At 42.6% G+C, this 22364-nt stretch overlaps 1 long non-coding RNA gene across 1 annotated transcript in view; it reads left to right on the top strand.

Annotated features, from left to right (window-relative positions):
• Positions 1–21470, top strand: part of LOC134344408 (uncharacterized) — a 42372-nt gene extending 20902 nt beyond the window's left edge. The window contains exons 2-3 of the long non-coding RNA XR_010017434.1: positions 16817–16913; positions 17567–21470. This is a non-coding gene — a long non-coding RNA (uncharacterized LOC134344408). The remainder of the gene's footprint in view (positions 1–16816; positions 16914–17566) is intronic.
• The last annotated feature ends 894 nt before the right edge of the window (positions 21471–22364 follow it).

The following is a 22364-nucleotide window of genomic DNA, read 5'->3' as shown; positions in this document are numbered from 1 at the left end:
CACCAGTCGGTCACTGTAATCATTCAGGCTGTCTTCAACCTCACGAATAAGACCTCACCGTAAGAAGACGTAATTTGTTCCGTGGTAGCATTCACTGATGACAACGCATCTTCAAGTTCTCTTTTTAGGGCAGGATGCGCCGCTTGCATCATGTCAGTAAGAAGTACTAAACGAAGCCTCCCGAGGTCATAGGTAGCGCAAGCCCAGCACCGTGCAACAGCACCATAACTGTAACATCAGCTTTCTTACTCGAGGCTTCGCTGTCTTCTTCCCTAGGTTTACTTTGGAGGTGCACTTTATTTGCCATTTCAGTGTCCAGCAACGTCCCGGGTTGTTCACAATGTTAAATATTCAGTTATCTCAAGAATACGGCAAAGATAAACAGGTAGATTTTCAATAAAAATCGGGAGCCACACTCACACGCATCTACTCACTCCATGCTCAACCCGGAAGTCCAGCTCAGAAGGATTTTTGTTTGTCCTGTCTGTGTTTTTGGTTTGTGTTTCTTTATTCATTTTCCAGGGAATTAAATTTAGAGAAACTCAGATTCCACACTGACCAGGTGGAATCTTGGTTGGGAATGAAATTTGTGCATCTCTGTGCCGGATATGAGATGTCCACCTTTCTGAGTGAAAAAGGCATTCAGGGAAATTGCTCATTGGTGGACAGTTAAACATTTAACTGAATTGAACATTTAACATTTGAATTTAACATTTTGGGAAGATTGGAACATTTGGGGAGTAATTCTAAAAGTTGCTTTTACTAACAAAATGGCTTTCTTTTAAGAATATGAAAGATGTTGTTCAAGACTTTTGACGTATTGATTTTGAATTTGAGATCCCTTGAGAAAATAATTTTGAAGTAACCAGTGTTCTGCTATGTAAAGTGCAAATGGAAGTTAAATTTAAATATTGGACTGCTCCAGATAACATTTCAGCACTTATCTAGCTACTGCTGGATGTTCGAATTAAAATGCCTTGGCCAGTCAGTCTTGATACTGTGGGGCTGAGAAGCAGCTGTAAAGGGTATCAAAGTTTCTACCTTCCTTGCAGATAAACTTTATTGTACTGGAAAACCGCATGGCTGTCAGCATTTGACAGCAAATGATCCCAAGGGATAATGATAATAAGGGGGAGGTAGAAGGAGATTAGAAAGCAATACCCAAGAACAAAGGCACAAACTAAGAGAAAACACAAAGGAAAAACCCTATTTTAATGTTTTTGTGGATGGCTTTTTGGTAGGATTTTTGTAGACTGTCTTCAGGTGCAGTGTATACAGTATGCGGAGGATAAAGATATGAGGACACTCAGTCCTTGTTTATTGTCATTTGTTAATGCATGCATCAAGAAATGATACAATGTTCCCCAGTATGATATCAGAGAAACACAAAACAGACCAAGACTAAAACTGACAAAAACCACATAATTATAACATATAGTTACAACAGTGCAAAGCAATACTGTAATTTGATAAAGAGCAGACCATGGGCACAGTAAAAAAAAGTCTCAAAGTCCCGATAGCCCCATCATCTCACACAGATGGTAGAAGGAAGAAAACTCTCCCTGCCATGAACCTTCAGCGCCACAAACTTGCCGATGCAGCATCCTGGAAGCACCCGACCACAGCTGACTCTGAGTCCGTCTGAAAACTTCGAGCCTCCGACCAGCCCTCCGACATCGAGCACCAAGCACCATCTCTGCCGAGCGCTTCAACCCCGGCCGCCAAACAACAGGCAAGGCCGAGGGTTCGGGGCCTTCCCCTCCAGAGATTTTGGATCGCACAGTAGCAGTGGCAGCGAGACAGGCATTTCAGAAGTTTCACCACATGGTCCTCCATGCTCTCACGTCTGCCTCCATCAAGTCAGAATTGTGCACGGCATCCTACTTGACAAATAAAAGATATTCATCACAGGAGTGGCCGCTGCGCGCTGTGTCGCGCCGCCATCTTCTCTTCTGTGATGGCCAGGAAGGTAAAGTGTGGCTTTAAAGTTACCCAACATTGAGTGCACAGGCAGCAGGCAGAAGTGGCAGCTGTGTATGTGGTTAGCCACCCAAAATGTTTTCTGCCTGGATCAATCAAACATTTGTCTGTAATATGTACATTTGCAAGAGCCTTACAGAACATTTGCCTCTTTGGGAAGTAAGAGGGTTTGTTTCAGCTGATGGAAAGCCCCTCCCACAATTACTTCCTAAAATATCATTATCTTACCCTTTGATGCATTCCTCTTAGAGTTGTTCTGTTAAATTAATTAGGAGGTGAGTTACTGACCGAGCATTTCTTGCTGTACACACAGCTTCCTTTCTGTTTCTAGACAATTACTTTTATTATGATGCCTCCCTCCATTAGTGCTGCTCACTAACTGAAAAAATCGCAACAAAATTAGTTGAACATGTGCTTAAACTGGGTCTCTGTGCAATTGAACTTCTCTGTCAACCTTATAAAATGCGACAAAGCTAAATGAAACTTCTCTCCTTTGGAAAAAGTCCATCAAGGTTGCTACTCAGTTAGTTTTCAATAATCATGAAACAAAAGTAGGAGTCTTTTTAAGGAGTATTGCTCCATGGATGACAAGCTCTGTATTCTCATCGCTTATTGCACTATCTATTTACTCTCTGATTACAGGCTTATCATAAGACCGTAAGACAAAGGAGCTTGAGTCCACAGGGGCAGTAACTCTGAGCTTCCTACATTGTCACTTTCATTGTCAAAAGAGATTCATCATGACTCATCTGTGTCCTGCATTTTTCTAATGTGGCTTAATGTGGGCTTTAGGAACAGCACCTCATCTACTGTCTGTGCACATTTCAGCTCCTTGGACTCTATGAATGCAGCAATTTGGGGTAATTGGCTTTCACTATTTGTGTCACAATCAGAATTAGGTTTAATATCACCAACATAAGACCATAAGACATAGGAGCAGAAGTAAGCCATTAAGCCTGTCGAGTCTACTCCACCATTCCATCATGGCTGATCCCAGATCCCACTCAACCCCACATACCTGCTTTTTCGCCGTATCCTTTGATACCCTGACCGATCAGGAAATGATCAATTTCAGCCTTAAATATATGCACAGACTTGGCCTCCACCGCAGTCTGTGGCAGAGTGTTCCACAGATTTACTACCCTCTGGCTAAAAAAAATCCTCTTTACCTCTGTTCTAAAGGGTCACCATTGAATTTTGAGGCTGTGCTCTCTAGTTCTGGACACCTCCACCAGAGGAAACATCCCCTCCACATCCAAAGCAGCCAAATGCTCCTCACATGTTAAAACCTCATGTACCTCCTCTGGACTCTCTCCAATGACAGCACATCCTTTCTGAGATATGGGTCGCAAAACTGTTGACAATACTCCAAGTGTGGCCTGATTAGAATCCTATGAAGCCTCAACATTACCTCCTTGCTTTTCAATTCTATTGCCCTTGAAATAAATGCCAACATCGCACTTGCCTTCTTTACCATGGACTCAACCTGTAAATTAACCTTCTGGGAGTCTTGCATGAGGACTCCTAAGTCCCTCTGCATCTCTGATGTTTGAACCGTCTCGCCTTTCAGATAATAGTCCACACTATTGTTTCTTTCACCAAAATGCATTATCATACATTTCCCAACACCTTATTCCATCTGCCACTTCTTTGCCCATTCTTCCAATTTGTCTAAGCCCTGCTGCAATCACATTGCTTTCTCAGCACGACTTACCTTTCCACCTATCTTCGTATCATCCGCAAACTTTGTCACAAAGCCATTAGTTCCATTACCTAAATCATTGACAAACAATGTGAAAAGCAGTGGTCCCAAAACTGACCCCTGAGGAACACCACTAGTCACTGGCAGCCAACCAGAAAAGACCCAATTTATTCCCACTTGCTGCCTCCTGCCTGTCAGCCATTTCTCTATCCATGCCAGTATATCTCCTGTAACACCATAGGATTTTATCTTGTTAAGCAGCCTCATTTGTGGCACCTTATCAAATGCCTTCTGAAAATCCAAGTAAATGACATCCACTGCCTCTCCTTTGTCCACCCTGCTTGATACTTCCTCAAAGAACTCTAACAGATCTCTTGGGCAAGATTTCCATTTACAGAAACCATGCTGACTTTGACATTTTATCATTAGTCTCCAAGTACCTCGAAACTTTATCCTTAATAATAGACTCCAACACTTCTCCAACTACTGAGGTTAGTCTAACTGGCCTATAATTTCTTCGCTTTTGTTTTCATCCCTTCTTAAAGTGTGGAGTGACATTTACAACCTTCCAGTCCTCCAGGACCATGGAAGGATCATGACCAATGCATCCGTTATCTCTTCAGCAACAGCTCTGGACTCTGGGATGTAGTCCATTGGTGCAGGTGACCTTTCAGTTTGCATAGCACTTTTTCTTTTGTAATAGCAATGGCACTCACTTCTGCTCCCTGACACTCATGGACCTCTGGCACACTGCTAGTGTCTTCCATAGTGAAGACAGATGCAAAATACCCATTAAGTTCATCTGCCGTTTCTTTGTCCCCCATTGCTACCTCACTAGCATCATTTTCCAGTGGTCCAATATCAACTCTTACCTCTCTTTTACTCTTTATATAACTGACAAGAATTTTGGTATCCTGCTTTATATTATTGGCTAGTCTGCCCTCATATTTCATCTGTTTCCTTCTTATAGCTTTTTTAGTTGCCTTCTGCTGGATTTTAAAAGCTTCCCAATCATTCAACTTTCCACTCACTTTTGCAACCTTATATGCCCTTCCCTTGGCTTTTATGGAGTCCTTAACGTCCTTTGTCAGCCATGGTTGCTACCTCAGAAACTTCAGATATCTCTGCTCTGCCATCATCCCTGTTGGATCCTCTTCCAATCCAAGTGGGCAAGCTCTTCTCTCATGCCTCTGTAATTCCCTTTATTCCATTGTGATACTGATACATGTGACTTATCCTTCTCCCTCTCAAATTGCAGTATGAATTCAATCATATTATGATCACTGCCTCCTTAGGGTTCCTTTACATTAAGCTCCCTAATAAGATCTGGGCTGTTATATAACACCCAATCTAAGATAGTCTTTCCCCAAGCAGGCTCAAGCACAAGCAGCTCTAATAAGCCATCTCATAGGCATTCAACAAATTCTCTCTCTTGTGATCCAACACCTACCTGATTTTCCCAATCCTCTTGCATATTGAAGTCCCCCATTACAATTGTGTCATTACCCTTATTACATGCCTCTTCCAGCTCCCTTTGCAATCTCAAACCCACATGGCTGCTATTTGGATGCCAATATATGATTCCCATAATGTTTGTTTTCACCCTTGCAATTTCTTAACTCCACCCACAAAGATTCAACATTCTCTGACCCTATGTCACCTCTTTCTAAAGATGTAATTCCATCTCTTACCAACAGAGCCACACCATCGTCTATGCTCTCCTGCCCATCTTTTTGATACAAGGTGTATCCTTTGATGTTAAACTCCCAACTACAGTTTCCTTTCAGCCACAGCTCAGTGATGCCCACAATGTCATACCAACCAACCTCTTATTGCGCCACGAGTTCATCCAACTTATTCCGAGCACTAAGCGCATTTAAATACAGCACCTTCAGTCCTGTATTCTTTGCCCCTTTGAATTTTGCCTCTCTTACTGCAACAACTTCACCTCTTCCTATACATACCTTCATTTTCACTTATGAATAAATATATGCTTCTCACCATTTTACCTTCTGCTGCCTAGGGAAGGGAAAGAGAGGTAAGATTTTGATTCACTAAACAGAATTACCTCATCTGTAACACTAATCTTCTCAGCAAGTTATCTTACTCAGAGGAAAAGTCTTCCACCCTCCAAATGATTTCAAAGTTCACTTTATGTCAGTCCCAAATCTTACTATATGTGCATAAAGTAAGCAGAACTAATGTAGAGTGAGGACCCCGTTAAAGATGAGAATTTTTGATATCTTGCTACTCTGTAGAGCTGTTGTGATGTCCAGGCTCACAACCACTATACTGAAGCCTGAATTATCCCTGTTTTTCACCTATTTTCCACATCCATCGTTGAGAGTTATTGATCTATTGCACCATCCATAAGTGTTGAATTGTTGTTATGAATTCTTCTTTTCCTCGCAATACTTCTATGGATCTTAAAGACAATTTCTGCTGAAACTAGAATGGTTTCTATGACTTAACCAATAGTGAGAGTTAGCTGATGTTTTGTAACTCCGGAAACTAATTAAAAGAAAAACGTGGGAACTGGGATAACATGGCTGCTCCATTTTTACTTTTGTGAGGCATGTGCTTATGATGACGTATATCATTCGCATACTACTTACTATAAGCTATAATCAATTATGTAAACAAACAAGAATGCTTAATCAAACAATATATTCATAATATTACTCAAATACTACTGAAATATTAAATACACAACACTCCTCCCTGCTTTGCTATAAACTCAAACTCAATACAGAATGCATCCTAGTCTCAGGTTCTGGGGTCTTTTCTGTGGTGGTTGTCGGAGTTGAATCTGGGGCTGCAGGAAGTGGTTCTAATCGCACTGGACACCTTTCTTCTCAGCCCAAAATATCAACTGTTCTTTTTTCCATGGGTGCTGCCCGGTCTACTGAGATCCTCCAGCATTTTGTGTGTGGTGCTTGGATTTCCAGCATCTGCAGATTTTCTCTTGTTTCTTCTCTAACAATTGACTCTGCTCTCCTCAATTGATCAACGTGTCACCTCCAGATGACATCAGACTCAATCTCCACTCTATAGGAGAGTGGTCCAGTTCCGTTCTTAATCTTTACAAGTAACCCCTTTTGATCACCTCTGTAGTCCCTTGCCAGGAATGCCTATCCAGGAGTGAAATATTAAACCTCCTGGTTTGAGGAGCACTCAATTTGCCTCTGCTCTTTGTCCTTGATAATCCTTTTGAGACTGGGTTTGAGGAGATCCATGCGTGAAATCACTGGACAACCCAGGAACACCATTGCTGGCGAGATATTGCTCGTGGAGTGTGCTGCATTACAATATACAAGGAGGAAATTGGTGAGCTTCTGATTCAGTGTCAGTGTAGTGTATTCTACTGATGTTGCTCTCAGTGCGTTCATTAGACTCTGGACAAACCTTTCCTCCAAGTCATTTGTAGCTGGGTGGTACGGTGCAGATGTAATATGTCAAATTCCATTCATTTTCAGGAATGACTGAAACTATTCCATGACAAACTGTAATCCATTGGCACTGATGAAGTGTTCTGGACACCAGTCCTTGAAAAGAGGCTTCTCAGCACATCAGCAGTGTGTGGGACTGTAGTGGAGGCTGTTGGAAACACTTCTGGCCACTTTAAGGCTGCATCCACTACTACCAAGAACTTTGTGCCCATGAATTGTCTGGCAAAATCTACATTAATCTTCTACCAGGGCAATGCAGGCCATTCCCAGAGATGGAGAGGCACTGCTCTTGGTATCTTCTGGACATGGTGGCATTCCAAACAGTGCACGGTGAGCTGCTCAATCTGCTGATCTACCCTAGGTCACCAGACAGAGCTTCACACCAACACTTCCATTTTGACCACGCCTAGATGACCAGCATGTAGCTCCTACAACACTTTAGCCCTCAGCTTGACAACTCCCAATCCCCACATAAGGCAACCTCCATCAAGGGCAAGTTTATCCCAACACTGATAAAATTGGGGGAACTGAAATCGCTGTTGCACATTCCAGCCATTTTGTGTTACAATGTAGACCTGAGACAGTGTGGGGCCTTTTCTAGTTTCCCTTTGGATCATCTCTGCTGTAATAGGAAACTTTTAATTTGCATTAGGGAGAATACGGCTAGAGGAATATCCACTGTTGTAAATTTTTCAGGTATTTCCTTTTCCAAGGACAAATGGGACCATCCATCAGCATTTCCATGATAATTCTGCTCCAGTATTCGATCCTGTAATTGTGTCCTGCAAGAAACAGAGTGCATCTACCTATTTGTGCTGCTGCTGTTAGTGGAACATGTAATGTATAAATCTATTTCTTTTAGAGCAATGGCCCAGCACAACTATGTATCAATTAAATAAAAGCACACGCATGGGAGATGGCTTTAACTAGTGTATTCACATTGCAATGAGAGAGAAAGGGTTAAACAGCACGAGAAAGCTGATGGACACATGAGTAATAGGAAAAGAGGTACTGAAGTTAAAGTGAAAATAATGTGGCGATGGCTTCAGTCAGGAAAGTTGATGAATTTGATAGCTCTAATGAAGACTGCGAGTCATATATTGAGAGGGTTGAACAGTATTGTAACACGAACAATGTGGAGGAGCCAAAGAAAGCCCCTGCACTTCTTAGCTTAAAGGTGCAAGAACGTAAGTCTCTTACTCAACCTCGTAACCGATGAAAAGCCAGCAAGCAAGACGTTTGACAAAATTGTTACCAATTTACAAAATCACTTCAATAGGTACATTTAATGTCAGAGAAATGTATACAATATACATCCTGAAGTTGTTTTTCTTTGCAAACATCCATGAAAACAGAGGAGTGCCCCAAAGAATGAATGACAGTTAAACATTAGAACCCCAAAAAGTCCCCCTCCCCCAGCTACCCCCTCCTACGCACAAACAGCCACGAGGCAACGGCCCTCCCCCAACCCCACCAGCTAAAAAGCATCAGTGCCTTTCACCAAGCACTCGAGCTTGCAGCAAGTATTAATAAAGACACAGACTTGCAGTTCCCCAAAGACTACTCATTCACCCTGTAATTCGACATATCACAGGCTCTCTGTTTCTCACTAATAAGGGGAAAAGAGATGTCCCTGTTTCACAGAGAGAGGGGAGACATAACAAACAACTCACTGATTTACAATGTTAAAAGTCTGTTGTGTCGCATTTTCTGAGCTCTGCGCCAGGAGAGTCTGCTTCAGAAAAGTTCAGTTCTCTGGACACACAACCCGCAGCAGCTAACCCGCTGTTCCCAATGTTCCGTGTTCTCCCACAACACTTCAGTCAGGAGCACCGGCGTAGAATCAGCATGTTCCCAGAGCCATGGAGATCTGGCAGCCTGAAGATATGCTAGTTTTCCAGGCCACGTACTTGGGATATCTAAAAGTGGCCAGTTGTGAGACTTTGAGCGGGTACTGTTCCTGCAAAGAACCGAAGTCAGAGTGTAACTCCAGGTCAGGGTCTAGAAAAGAACCTTGAAAAGGAAAAAAATAGATATCAAAGATAGAAACAGAGCTGTTTCTGTAGATGCAAGCAAAGGAGTCGCCGTTTAGCGCCATCAAAACTTTGCTCTGCCCCTCCACTTGAGTCATAAACCACTGGCAATAGCTGAGAGATTTAGATTTTACACAAGAAATCAGTCAAAAGATGAAAGCATTTCTGAATATATTGCAGAACTGTGCAACTTTCCCAATACAGACTTTAGAGATGAATTTTCTGATGCATTAAGGGACAGGTTTGTATGAGGCATGCATAGTCAAAGCACTCAAAAGAGGCTACTGTCCAAGAGAGACCTAACCTTAGAATGGGCATTGACTATTGCAATATCATTAGAAACTGCAGCAAAGGATGCAGCGGAACTACAGAAAAGGAGGTTAGAATGAGAAATGCACAAAATGTCCCTGGATGGTGCAAAAAGCCAAAGATGTTATTGATGTGGCAAATCCTCCTATGATGCAAAAGACTGTTAGTTCAAAGAAAAAGTCCACAGAAAGTGTCACAGACAACATGACATACAGAGAGCGTGAGTCAGACAAAAAGCACAACCAAAGAGAAAAATGACACCAAGTGAAGAGTTTCACACACAAAACCAAACAAATCATTAAACTGACCAAATGTGAAACAGACAACACAGAGTCTGATGAAGGTGAGCTGTCACGCCAAGAACTGCATAGTATTACTGAAGCAGATCACAAAATCATATGGATCACGATAGATGTGTCTGGTGTAAAACTGAAAATGGAACTGGACACAGGGTCAGCTTTGTCCATTATTTCAGAGGCTGACTGCAACTGACTGTTTTCTAAGATACAATTAGAGAAAATCTCAGTGATGTTGAAGACTTACACAGGCAAAAAAGTGTCTCCCAAAGGCAAATTGAAAGTAAATGTGACATATGGAGGCCAAACAACAGTTTGAGCTTTATTTATTGAAAAATGGAGGGCCAACACTTTTCAGATGTGAATAGTTGAGAAAAATCCAACTGGACTGGCACTCAGTCAAAGCTTACAGTGTGGCATCAAAAGGCAATTGCAGCCCAAATAGTTACACTAACCAGAGACTGGCACAGCTGCTTAATGTTAATCAGAAGATGTTTGAGAAAGGAATATATAAGCAAATCGAAGACTTGGCCAAAGCTGATCAGGATGCCAAAAGGTTCAAAATACACCCCCACCGGCACTGTTGTATCCGTGGGAGTGGCCGTCATCACCATATAAAGACTACATATTATCTTTACTGGGCTGTTCATGGACTCCATGTTTCTGATTGCGGTGGATGTTCATTCGAAGTGACCAGTGGTTATACTAATGAAGTCAAAAAACGTCAGCGAAGACCATCTCTGCTGTGAGGACTTTCTTCACCAGTAACAGCTCACCAGAACAAATTGTGAGTGAGAATGGATCGCAATACACTTCAGAAGAATTCTGACTGTTCATGAAGAAAAATGGCATCAGACATTTCAAGTCAGCTCTTCACCACCCAGCAACAAATGGGTTAGCTGAAAGGTTTGTCCAAACCTTCAAGAAGTCCATTAAAGCATTAGGCAAGGAGAACATTTCTCTACAGCAGAAGGTAGACAGCTTCCTTTTTGTGTATCAGAACTCTGTTCACGCAACGACAAATCAAGCACCTGCAGTGCTGTTCATGGGCAGGAATCTCAGGTCTCTCATAGACTTCCTGAAACCAGATCTTTGGAGAGAAGTACAGAATAAACAGTTCAGTCAATTGCAAAGTGAAGCAGCAAGGAGCTTTGAGATTGGACAGGAAGTCCTAGTGTGTGATTACTGAGAAGACAAGTGGACACCCGGAAGGACAGCTACAAGAACTGCAGCACTGATGTACACAGTGGATGTTGGAGATCAGACATGGAGACGTCACGTGGACCAGATACTGGGTGCTCAACTGAAGAACATGCCTGAGTTCACTGCATTCAACAAGATGGACACATTACAGTCACCGGACTTACCTCTCAGTGATAATGACACTGACAGCAACATGACACCGGAAAACCGAAAACCAAGACACGTACCAAACCTAAAACCACTCCACAGGTCCATAGGTGGTATCTTGAAAGAAACCACCCAAATGACTGAACCTTTAGAACTGTGAGGTTAGTTATGGACTGTTATTGTGAAAGCATATTTATTTGGAATATGAGTTTATGAAAGGGAAATTGAATATAGTTTTATGTTGCATTAATCTAAAGGGGGAGGAAGTGTAATGTATCAATCTATTTCTTTTAGAGCCATGCCCCTCTCTCCCCAGCACTACGTATTAATCTGTTGTCTGCGTATGCACATTGTTCTTTCTCTCTCGCTGCAATGTGAATACACCAGTTAAAGCCATCTCCCATGTGTGCTTTTATTTAATTGATATGTAGTTGTGCACAGACACAACCGAACACCCTTCTCTGGGTTGAAAATGGACACTAATAGTTGATGATCAGTAATGAGGGTAAACTCTGTCCCATATAAGTAGTGGGTGAAACATTTTGCCCCCTAAACCAGACCTGAGGCCTGTCTGTCAACCTGTGCAATTTTTCTCTGCAGTGGTAAGGTAACGTGATGCAAAGGCTATAGGGTGCTCACTTCCATCACTCATAACATGTGACATAACTGCATCTAAACCATTAGGTGAAGGTGTCACAGGTAACCTTCACTGGATGATGTGGATCATAATGTGTGAGTACAGTGTCTGATGTCACCATTTCCTTTGTCATTTGTAAAACCATCTAACGTTGCTCTGTCCATTACCATTTCTTCCGGATTTGCGGCAATGAATTCAAGGGGTAGAGCACAATAGCCAGATTTGGCAGGAGCCTGTTATAGTAATTGACGAATCCTAAAAATGACCACAACCGCGACATGTCCTTGGGGCATCTGGCACTGTTTGAATTTTCTCAGTATTCTTGCAGAATCCTTATGTGACAATGGTGTGAACACAGTAAGTAATGTTTGATTTAAAGAATTCACACATGCTGTGTTGTGCTCTGAGCTCATAATCTTCTAGTCTTTTTAACACTGTCTGAGATTTTGGAAATACAGGTTTCCCCCGCCATCCGAAGGTAGAGCATTCCTATGAAACAGTTCGTAAGCCGGAATGTCGTAAAGTGAAGAAGCAATTACCATTTATCTATATGGGAAAAGATTGTGAGCGTTCGCAGACCCAAAAAATAACCAAAAATAATAATTTTTGAATATTTTCTTGCAAGTTTCTACAAAGTACACAAACTCTCAGTGCATCTCGTAGGATGGGGGAAGAGGCAGAACGAGCCTCTTGTTGGATTTGGAGTAGGCGAGAGGAGGGGAGCTGGAAGCCAGGAACAGATGGGCAGTGATTTGGCCACCACTGCCGGCCCACCAACTGGAGAGTGTCGTGGTTAAGGGTCGAAACACTCTGTGAAGGTTGGGAACCACCTGATGACATCTGCTTCTGGCTGAAGGCTACGGTTACCTTATAAGGTATCTGGAGAATGCACCCTAACAGGTGTATGTAACAAGTAATCTCTGGTTTGTACCAATGGCTTTCAGGAAAGACTGGATGGCGACCGAGGAAGGTCGGTGACACTGGAGAGACAGCTGACCTCCAGGAAAGACTGGCACGGGCTCACAAGGCTAGCAACCTTGTGGGCAGCACTTGTGCACCACTCAAGCTATGACTGAACACAAAGAGCAATACCCCCAGAGTCTCCCGAGAGGGGGGAGAGGATGAGAGACTCAATGGGACGGTCATACCGGCAACGGCCAGGACAGGAAACACAACTACGAGGAAGCTGAAGCAAACAACACTGTCCAGAGAGGAATTCACGGTAAGGTGTCATTGCGGGAAAGTCTGCAAAAATATCAGAGGGCTCAAGATACACCAGAGCGGGTCTAGATGTGGATCAGTGGTGACCCAAGTGCAGCGCACAGACTTAGTGTCTGGTGAGACGAAGGAGAATTCCAGCCAGGAAGCACCCCACAGAGCTGAAGACCTCTCCACACTTGAGTCGCCTCAGCACTGAACAACAGACCTAGTGAGTTCCTCTTTGGCTACCCCAATCCATTCGTCAAGGAAAGACAGGATCAAATGGCCTAGATCATCAGACAATGTCGCCTGGATGCAGTTCGATGATGATCTGGTCGGCATCCTGGAAGTTGCCTTAGCAGGTCCAGTACACAGAAAGATCGACTCACTCACAGCCATAGCGTACAATCTAACTAAGGAACGGAGCGGAGAAGCCAGCTGGAGTTACCGCGGCAACCGAATAGGAGGGAAAGGGAGGTTCATTGCTTGAGAGGCGAATTAAAGGCGCTCAACAAGAGGTTTAAAACCAGCTCACCAGCCGAAAAGAAGGTATCAAGGACTTAACCAGTATGTTGCAGGAAAAACTGTGCAAACTCCGGAGGGCGGAACATCTGCGACAGCAAAGAAAGAAGAAAGAGAAAAGCCAAGCGCAGTTTGTGAGAGATCCATTCAGCTTCACCAGGACTCTTGGCCAACAAGAATCTGGTATACTGTCCAGCTGGAAGCCAGAGGTAGAGGAGTTCCTGTGGGAGGCACACAGCGACCCATGGAGGGGTCAGGGACTAGGAACCAATTGGGTTGTGCGTAGACTGGAAAAACCATCAATTGAGCTGAATGTGAAGGAGCCTACATGGCAGGAAATCCAGGACATCATCCGGAAAGCTAAAGCATCAGCTGCCCCAGGCCCAAGTGGCATACCTTATAAGGTGTATAAGAAATGCCCAAAGCTTCTTCAGAGGCTGTGGAAGGTCATGAGAAAGATCTGGGCCGAAGGTACTATTCCATCAAGTTGGAAATTGGCAGGGGGATGCTTTATTCCGAAGGAAGAGGATTCTTCAACAATTGCCCAGTTTAGGACAATTTCTCTCCTGGATGTGGAATGTAAGATTTCCTTTTCTGTGCTCACAAGAAGGCTGACTTCTTACATGATGCAGAACCGCTATATCAACACATCCATCCAGAAAGGCGGTATTCCAGGCTTTTCGGGGTGTTTGGAACACACCTCAATGATTAGCCATTTGATCCATGAGGCCAAGCAGAAAAAGGTGGTCTAACAGTTGTCTCGTTAGACCTCCCGAACGCCCACGGGTCTATTCCACGTGACCTCATCCTAGAAGGACTCGACCACTACTACATCCCAGTGGCTATTCGAGACATGATCACCAGCTGCCTAGGAGGATTCAAACTCAGATTTACATCAGCCCATTTCACAACTAGTTGGCAGGACCTCCAGAAGGGGGTTCCAACAGGGCGCACCATCTCCCCCATCCTATTTATTATGGGAATGAACCTCCTATTATCAGCAGTAGAAGATGTAACCCACGGCCCGATGCTGGAGTTGGGCATTGATCAGCCGGCTCTACAGGGTTCATGGACGACATCACTATAACAACTGTGTCACATGTCCAAGCAAGATGGGTATTGGAAACCCTGGACAATGTAGCCACTTGGGCAAGGATGTCCTTCAAGGCCAAGAAGTCCAAGTGTATGGTGATCAGAAAGGGCAAATTTACTAGCAACTTTAGCCTCCAAGTTCAGGGTGAGGTCATCCCTTCCATCGAAGATAACCGGATAAAATGCTTGGGGAAGTGGTTTAACGTGTCACTGACACATGGGGCCAATGTCACCATTTATTAAGCTTGAGAGATTCCAATGACGTCTTGGTAAAGCAAGCAGGCATTACGACCAGATCTGGGCGCAAGTGGGCAGCCAATGCAGCTGTGGATTTTCCGTATTTCCTTCCTCTTGTGATCCGTGTATGTCACCCTTCCTTCACCATTACATCTGTACACATGGGGGATGAGAGAGGACCCGAACTGTAAGCTCTGTGGTCAAAAGGGGACACTGGCTCATATACTGTCCGGGTGTAAAACAGCTCTAACTCAAGGACGGTATAGGTGGCGCCACGATAAGGTGCTTCTGGCTCTTGCTGACACACTAGACCGAGAGAGATGCAAGAAGAGGACGGCTGGCACAGATTTGAGGAAGGCCATCACCTTCATCAAAGAGGGAGCTAGGCCTTTCGGAGCCAAACAACCAAAGCCCAATCTGCTGCTAATGGCCAGGTCCTGGGAGATGAGGGTCGATGTGGGAAGGAGGCCGCAGTTCCTGGATGTGGTGCACACAACCCTACGCCCGGACATTGTACTGTGGTCAATTGAAGACAGGAAAATAATTCTGGTTGAGCTGACTGTGCCGTGGGAGGAGGGATGGAAAGAGGCCCACGAGAGAAAGGCCCTTAGTGCAGAAGTGTAGAGACAAGGGATGGCAGGCATGGTTGTTCCCTGTGGCGATCGGCTGCAGAGGTTTCCCAGCCAAATCAGCATGGCGGTTGTTGTCAGCTCTGGGCCTGGACGAAAGGAGCAAAAAACAAGCAGCTCGTAGGATGGGGGAAGAGGCAGAATGAGCCTCTTGTTGGATTTGGAGTTGGCGAGAGGAGGGGAGCTGGAAGCCAGGAGCAGATGGGCAGTGATTTGGCCATCATTGCTGGCCCACCAACTGGAGAGTGTCGTGGTTAAGGGTCGAAACACTCTGTGAAGGTTGGGAACCACCTGATGACATCTGCTCCTGGCTGAAGGCTACGGTTACTGTTAGAGTGAGTTTTTTTGGGTAGATGATTTGTTTACACTTAAATGACTTTGGCTACCAGACTTCTATTTGACAATGTGCTTCCTAAACAGGTGTGAATACCAGATGCTTCTGGTGCCATAGTTTGACCAGATGCTGTAGTTTCAAAGACAGTATTATCTATACATTATAAATATTAATTGTCTTCTATGTTAGCACGTAAAATGCCAAATAAATGTATTGTGGATTGAATTAAAGGCTGTGGATACTAACCCAGACATGTTGGCGTCGGAAGGAAAGAATGAAATCCGAAGATGTGATGTTTGTATGTAGCTTCAAAAGGAAGCATTGTCTATAACTTTTTAAGTAGTGATTGCCTTTGTGTTTAACATATAAATATCGAGCCCACATTGAGCCAGCAGACCTTTCTGTGGAAAGCGTCTCCATCCATAAGATGCCTGCTGTACCTTGTTGTGTCGAATAAAGAAGCTGCTTTGTATCTACTAGTGACTCTGTTTCTCCGGTAATACCTTATAAGGTATCTGGAGAATGCACCCTAATGGGTGTATGTAACAAGCCCCTCAACTGACGATGCTCAGGGAATTTCTTTAATTCAGCCACGTAAGCTGAAATGGACTCCCCTTCCTTTTGATTCTACTTATGATTCCCTGAAGTATTCTGTGATCAACAATGGTCTTGGTTCTAAATGTTCGTGCATTACTTTCATGATATCAGCAAAGCTCATTTCAGCTGGTTTGGCTGGAGCAGTCAAACCTCTAAACAAACTATATGCTCTTCCATCTGTTGCACTCAGTAGCACTAGAACTCCCTTTTGATTGGTTATTTGATTTGCTACAAAATACTGCTCAATTTGTTCAGTATACATGTTCCATTTACCTGTTGTGCAATGTAACACATCTATCTTTCCGATGTAGCCAGCCATTTCTGGATCCATTGCTTTTTTTAAAAATGTGTTATTATCACCTGGTGCTCACTGTTTATGAACCTGTGAATTTTGTGTGTTTTCTGCCTTTTTTTTAACATGAACTTTGTTTTTCTTCCCCCTTCCAAAGGAAAAAAACACTACTCGAGCCTCTCTTTCTCCCCTTCCAAAGGAAAAATCCTGCAGCACTCTTTTTTTTACTTGAACACCTTGCTGCGCTTCAACAGGTAGGTAGTTGTCTTGAGTTCATTTTCAATGTTATTCTTCACCATTGTTATGTTTTGCTGCTTCAGAAACTAATCAAAAGTAAAACACAGGAACCAGGATAGTGTGTCTGCTCCGTTTTCACTTTAGTGAGGCGCACTTATGATATGGTGGTACTCCTTACATGTTAGCTGTAATGAATTATGTAAACCATCAAGAATGCTTAATCAAACAATATGTTTACAATATTACTCAAATATTACTGAAATATTAAAAACACAACACTGCCACATTCTTCAAATCAAAATGAATTGAATGAGTCAACAGGATTTTAATGATAGAGATGCACGAGACTGCAGTTGCTGGAATGTGGGGCAATAAACAATCTGCTGGAAGATCTCAACAGATCAAGAAGCATCTGTGGGAATAAAGGAATTGTCATCTTGCATCAGGTGTCTAATAAAAACTTTTCCGACTTCGGCATTTTGAATTGTGCTTTTTACATGTAGGGGGTTTCCTCTTTTATGTTACTGCTAAGGCTAATAAAAATGGCTTCTTTGTTATGTTAACTGCTGAGAAAATGCTTCTCTATGGTAGCTTGTTTGGGTTATATTACTGATAATGAGAATTGTATTCATTTGCTAACCGATGTTATTCTTCTTTGTGTGTCTGTAAGCTATTGTTTTCGAGGGCTTTGGGGCAGAAGGGACAACGGGGACAGAGAGAGGAGATGCGATGTAAGCTGGGCGACGGAACGACCCCGAGCGGGAGACCGAGCCCCAGGGTTTTTGGGAGGAGAACCGAAGAGGAAGGACGTGCTGGACGCGCTCTGGTCGACCACCGTGGTTGGTCTCAGGCGGCGGGTTGAGGGGGTTGGAGGAGATTGCATGATGGAAAGAAGACCCCGTTCATCGAACTCCAATGGTTGTGCACAAAGTGGTTGAACTTTGATAAGTTTGGCGCCTTTTACTTTCCTTTTATATTTTATCTCTAGTAATTACATAGTTCCAGTAAGATCTATAAAGTGTAATCATTTAATTGCATATGGTGTATTGTTTGTTATTTGGTGCGGTGGGGTACATCACACAGCATCCACACAAACTTGATTACCCAGTTTGGCTGGGCCAAAGGCTGCTCCCCCTGGACAAAAACGAGCTGAGCGAGCCTGAGGCTTACCGGGGGCTACATACAATTAAGGATTTGAAAGTTTTCTTTGGCAGGGGTCCAGTTAGAGTGTTTTCTGGAATATCACATGGTTCAGCTTTGGGAGGCATTCGGAGGGATCAGAAGGATGCAAATCAGTTTGGTCATAACTTTCATTGAATGGAAAAGTATAAAAACTAACCAAATAAGGTGTAAAATACTTTGCACAACAGCATTGTGGCTACTCAGTCAGGAAAGGCAACCTGATTAGTTGTTAGGAATGGAGCTTTGCCTTAATCATAGCTGAATTAACCATTCTGCTAGTGTTCAAACATATAGCTAGTTGCTTGTGATCATTTAAGTTCTACTTGGAAGTAATTTGCAATGGGAACCTAAGTTTAAAGCAGTGGAATTGCATATGCTTCCACGATTATTAAATGTGTAACAGTAATATCCAATGCTTACTTGTAAAGTCATATTGATTTTAATTGGGAAAATGTTATACCATCTCTAAATCCACATATGGATGTAATTATACAGTTTTGTTTTAGTAAAGCAAATGTTATTTCCAAAGTCACATCCTGCCGATTAATTTTATGAATTATCTATTCCTCATCTCTAAATCCTAATGTTCAGGCTGTCAAATCACAAAGATTTACCTCTGCTGCAGGTAAATCTGATTAAGCATGGACAGGAATGAAGATGGAAATGAGGCCTGAAAACAGTCCGCTCTTTGGGCTTGTGTAATGAAAGACTTCTAATTGTTACCATACCATGACAAGTTAAAGTAAAACAATCAAAGGTTACATTGCATGAAGGAGTGGAAGCTAGAGAAACAATAGTAATTTGACCTTTAAAGACAATGGTGTGAATTAGAAAAGGCTTGAAAATAATGAGAAAGCTGAGGAAAGATGTTGTACCAATGTACGATAACCCTGGAGTCATTTGGGTTAATGATTAATACCAGTGTGACCCTTTTGCCTGTGAAGTTACAATCAACAAGGCAGAACAGGCTAACAAAGGATTAAAACACACTCAGTCACCACTTTGTAAGATACCTCCTGTACCTAACAAAGTGGGAACCCAGTATATGTTCATGGTGTTCTGCTGCTTGCGCCTATCTGCTTCAAGGTTTGCATTGTTGTGCGTTCAGAGTTGCGCTTCTGCGCACGACTGTTGTAATGTGTGGTTGTTTGAGTTACTGTGGCCTTCCTCTCAGCTTGCACCAGTCTGGCCATTCTCCTCTGACCTCTCTCATTATCAAGGCATTTTTGGCCGCAGAATGGCCGCTCGCTGGATGTATTTCTGTTTCTCACACTAATTTCTGTTAACTCTAGAGACTGTTGTGTGTTAAATTCCCAGGAGATCAGCAGTTCCTGAAATACTCAAATCACCCTTGCTGGCACGGTCAAAGTGACTTTGATCACATTTCTTCCCCATTCTGATGTTTGGTCTGAACAACAACTGGAGCTCTTGACCACTTCTGCATGCTTTTATACATTGTGTTGCTGCAACATGGCTGATTAGATATTTGCATTAATGAGCACTGAGTGCATCTCTGTGTACTGCAAAGAAATGGTGGATAGCAGAGTGATTGAGGGTAATCGTGCTCGGTGCGAAAATCGAATTAAAGTGCAACTCCCTGAGTCTATGTCAATATTGCAAGTGAAAGGAGGCATCAGAAAGGGAGGGCTGAGAGATTATGATCTCCAAGTGATGAATTGGTATTCTCTAACAGGGAAAGTTGCCCAGTATGAATCGGAAGACTATTTGTACCTAAGAGAAGATGGTTCTTCCTGATGGAACTGGGTACACTATCCTATGGCACCATGAATCAGAGCAGATTTGTGAAATGAACTGATGATGTTTGCCAATTAGATAAAGAATTTGATGTCCCTTTAATAACCATTGACATTAGGAAATTGTCCAACAATCTCAAAAAAATTAGAACAAGAGGATTGTCCTCAAGGTCATTTTCTAGAAGTGGAATTACTGGGTCATTGAAAGCACTTAAATGAATTGGAAAAGATTCAGTCTTGAAGCTCTTTCTGAAGTTACCCAGAACCTGTGCAGATCATCCAAAGCCATCTTAAATTGTAGGAAAGGGAGATGTTCTTCCTGTTTCAGCTTGACAATAAGTGCAGGGCAGATATTTGCCCACTGGCACCACATAGTCATCTAACATAGTTTCCCATTCAGGAAACTTTGCCTCACAATTTGGGGGAAAAATAACTGTGCTTTAAAGCACTGAAAGGGTCTTCATAATGTAGAAGTCTAACTTGTATCTCAAGTCAACACACCCAGCATGGAGGGTTTATTTGCACTTAGTCAGCTATTTTAAGCTGGACTCACATGTAGTATATCCAGTATCAGTCTGCCAAATCTGGCATTTTGTTTCAGCTCGATCGTGGAAAAATATTTCCAGGCAGACAGAGAAAAAGATTCATGAATATGTTCAAAGGCTTGTTGAAGACTCAGCCCGAAATGTCAACTGTACTCTTTTCCATAGATGCTGCCTGGCCTGCTGAGTTCCTCCAGCATTTTGTATGTGTTGCTTGAATTTCCGGCATCTGCAGATTTTCTCATGTTTGTGAAGAAATATGCTTATTGATTCCTAAGAACCATTGGCCTAATATCGCTTGGAGTGGAGAAAAATCATTCAGAAATGTTTCTAGAGCACACAGAAGCCCTGTGTAAACAGTCGAAGGACAGGGCCATCTGATGATCTACTGCCCTCATCAGTCATCTCCTGCCCAACAGTGGGAGAGTCTGCAGTTCACACAAGTATCATCAGTCATCTCTTAACCCATAAAACCAAAGTGGAATTAAATCATCTTGGTCCCTTGCCTAAGAAGATCCCACTTAAAAATGGCAATGAGAAGAGCCAGAAATGAAGGGTACCTCCAGAGAGAGAGATTTCAAATTGTGGAAAGGCTGGGACTCGGTTTGTAATCTGAACTCTGACATAGATCAGAGATTAGAAAATTGGAAAGCCTTGATAATAATTCACTGCATTCCTGTTTTAAGTTCTCAAAACGTAAATGTTAATGCTGTTACTATGTCTATTTAATCTTTGAGAGTAAGTCATACTTTGGCTCTGAATTATATTAATATGTGCATATGCATTGTATTAAAATAATTGTTTGAAGTTTGGCAACTTTTAAATTCCCTTCGAGTTATGTGAGAGTGACAGAGAGAGGAAGAGAGGGGTCTTTGTAAGTTTGTGTTGAAATAAAAATATTAAAAAGAATTTTGATTCTATGTATGAAAGTTTGCCTGCCTGATTCTTCATTACATCTCTTTGAAAGCATTTCTTTAAAACGTATCTGCTTTTGGTGTTCAGTCCCAATCAGTGCTGTGTTGAGATCAGGGAGTTGTTAACTCTATTTAGCTTATTCTGTCTTCGTTGTTAGGAGTGTCATGTACTCTTGATGCCTGCACCAGTGTGGCTTTCTCGTAATAATTTACATTTTGGCAGTTGTAGTGAATAAAGAGCTTTTAGAGAAAAGACAAGGCCTTGAACTTTGATAAAAATTGTCAGTCCAATAATTAGTTTTGAAAATGGACAAAGGCACAAATTGTGGATGTGTAATCAATAAGGAAGAATCGAGCAGCTTGTCAGAAAGATCACTTGAATTTCTCAGGGTACCAGGTATTAACATTAGTTGCCCATAACAATAGCAAGTGCAAAGGATAATCGACTACATATTTTTGGCTTCATGTATACCCCAGAAATGGGGTGTGGAGCCAAGTGAGAATGCAAAATCATGCAAGGAAAGGGATTTTTAAATCTCTTTTGAATGGATCCCATAATATTGTCAACTAAGTTGGGCCAAATTTTCATCAGCAGTTAATTACGCAAGTGGATCCATGTTAAAGTATACTTTCAACCTACTAAGTAGTTAGAAAAATAACAGGGCCTCATCATATACATGGTGATATAGGTCCCCACAATGGAATGGTAGAGAAGAGTTGTCTTCACCCAGTGAGGTATCAGCACCAGTGATGGTGCAGCCCCAGATACAATGGAAAGCAAACATGGCAGAGGACCACAGAAGCTCCTGCAGCCCCTAATGCCTTAGGGCACAGGGAAATAATTTCTAAGAATCTGTTCAAATAGCACAGAATCATAGAACAGTTAGAGACAGAAATTGTCTGTTTCACAAGTATCTGTTTCCCTGCTGCATGCACGGCAGAGCGTTATCATTCTTACACCCTTCTGCTAAAATCCCCACAAGAGTAAGAATTTCAGGTTCAAAGGTTCATTTATTATCAAAATGTACAGCTCTGAAATTCTTCTTCTCCTGATAGTCACGAAACCAAGAAAGAAA

The sequence above is a fragment of the Mobula hypostoma genome, chromosome 3, assembly GCF_963921235.1.
Source record: "Mobula hypostoma chromosome 3, sMobHyp1.1, whole genome shotgun sequence".
NCBI classification, from domain to species: domain Eukaryota; kingdom Metazoa; phylum Chordata; class Chondrichthyes; order Myliobatiformes; family Myliobatidae; genus Mobula; species Mobula hypostoma.
The sequence above is the reverse complement of the archived record's forward strand: the minus strand, read 5'-3'. Positions and strand labels throughout refer to the sequence as shown.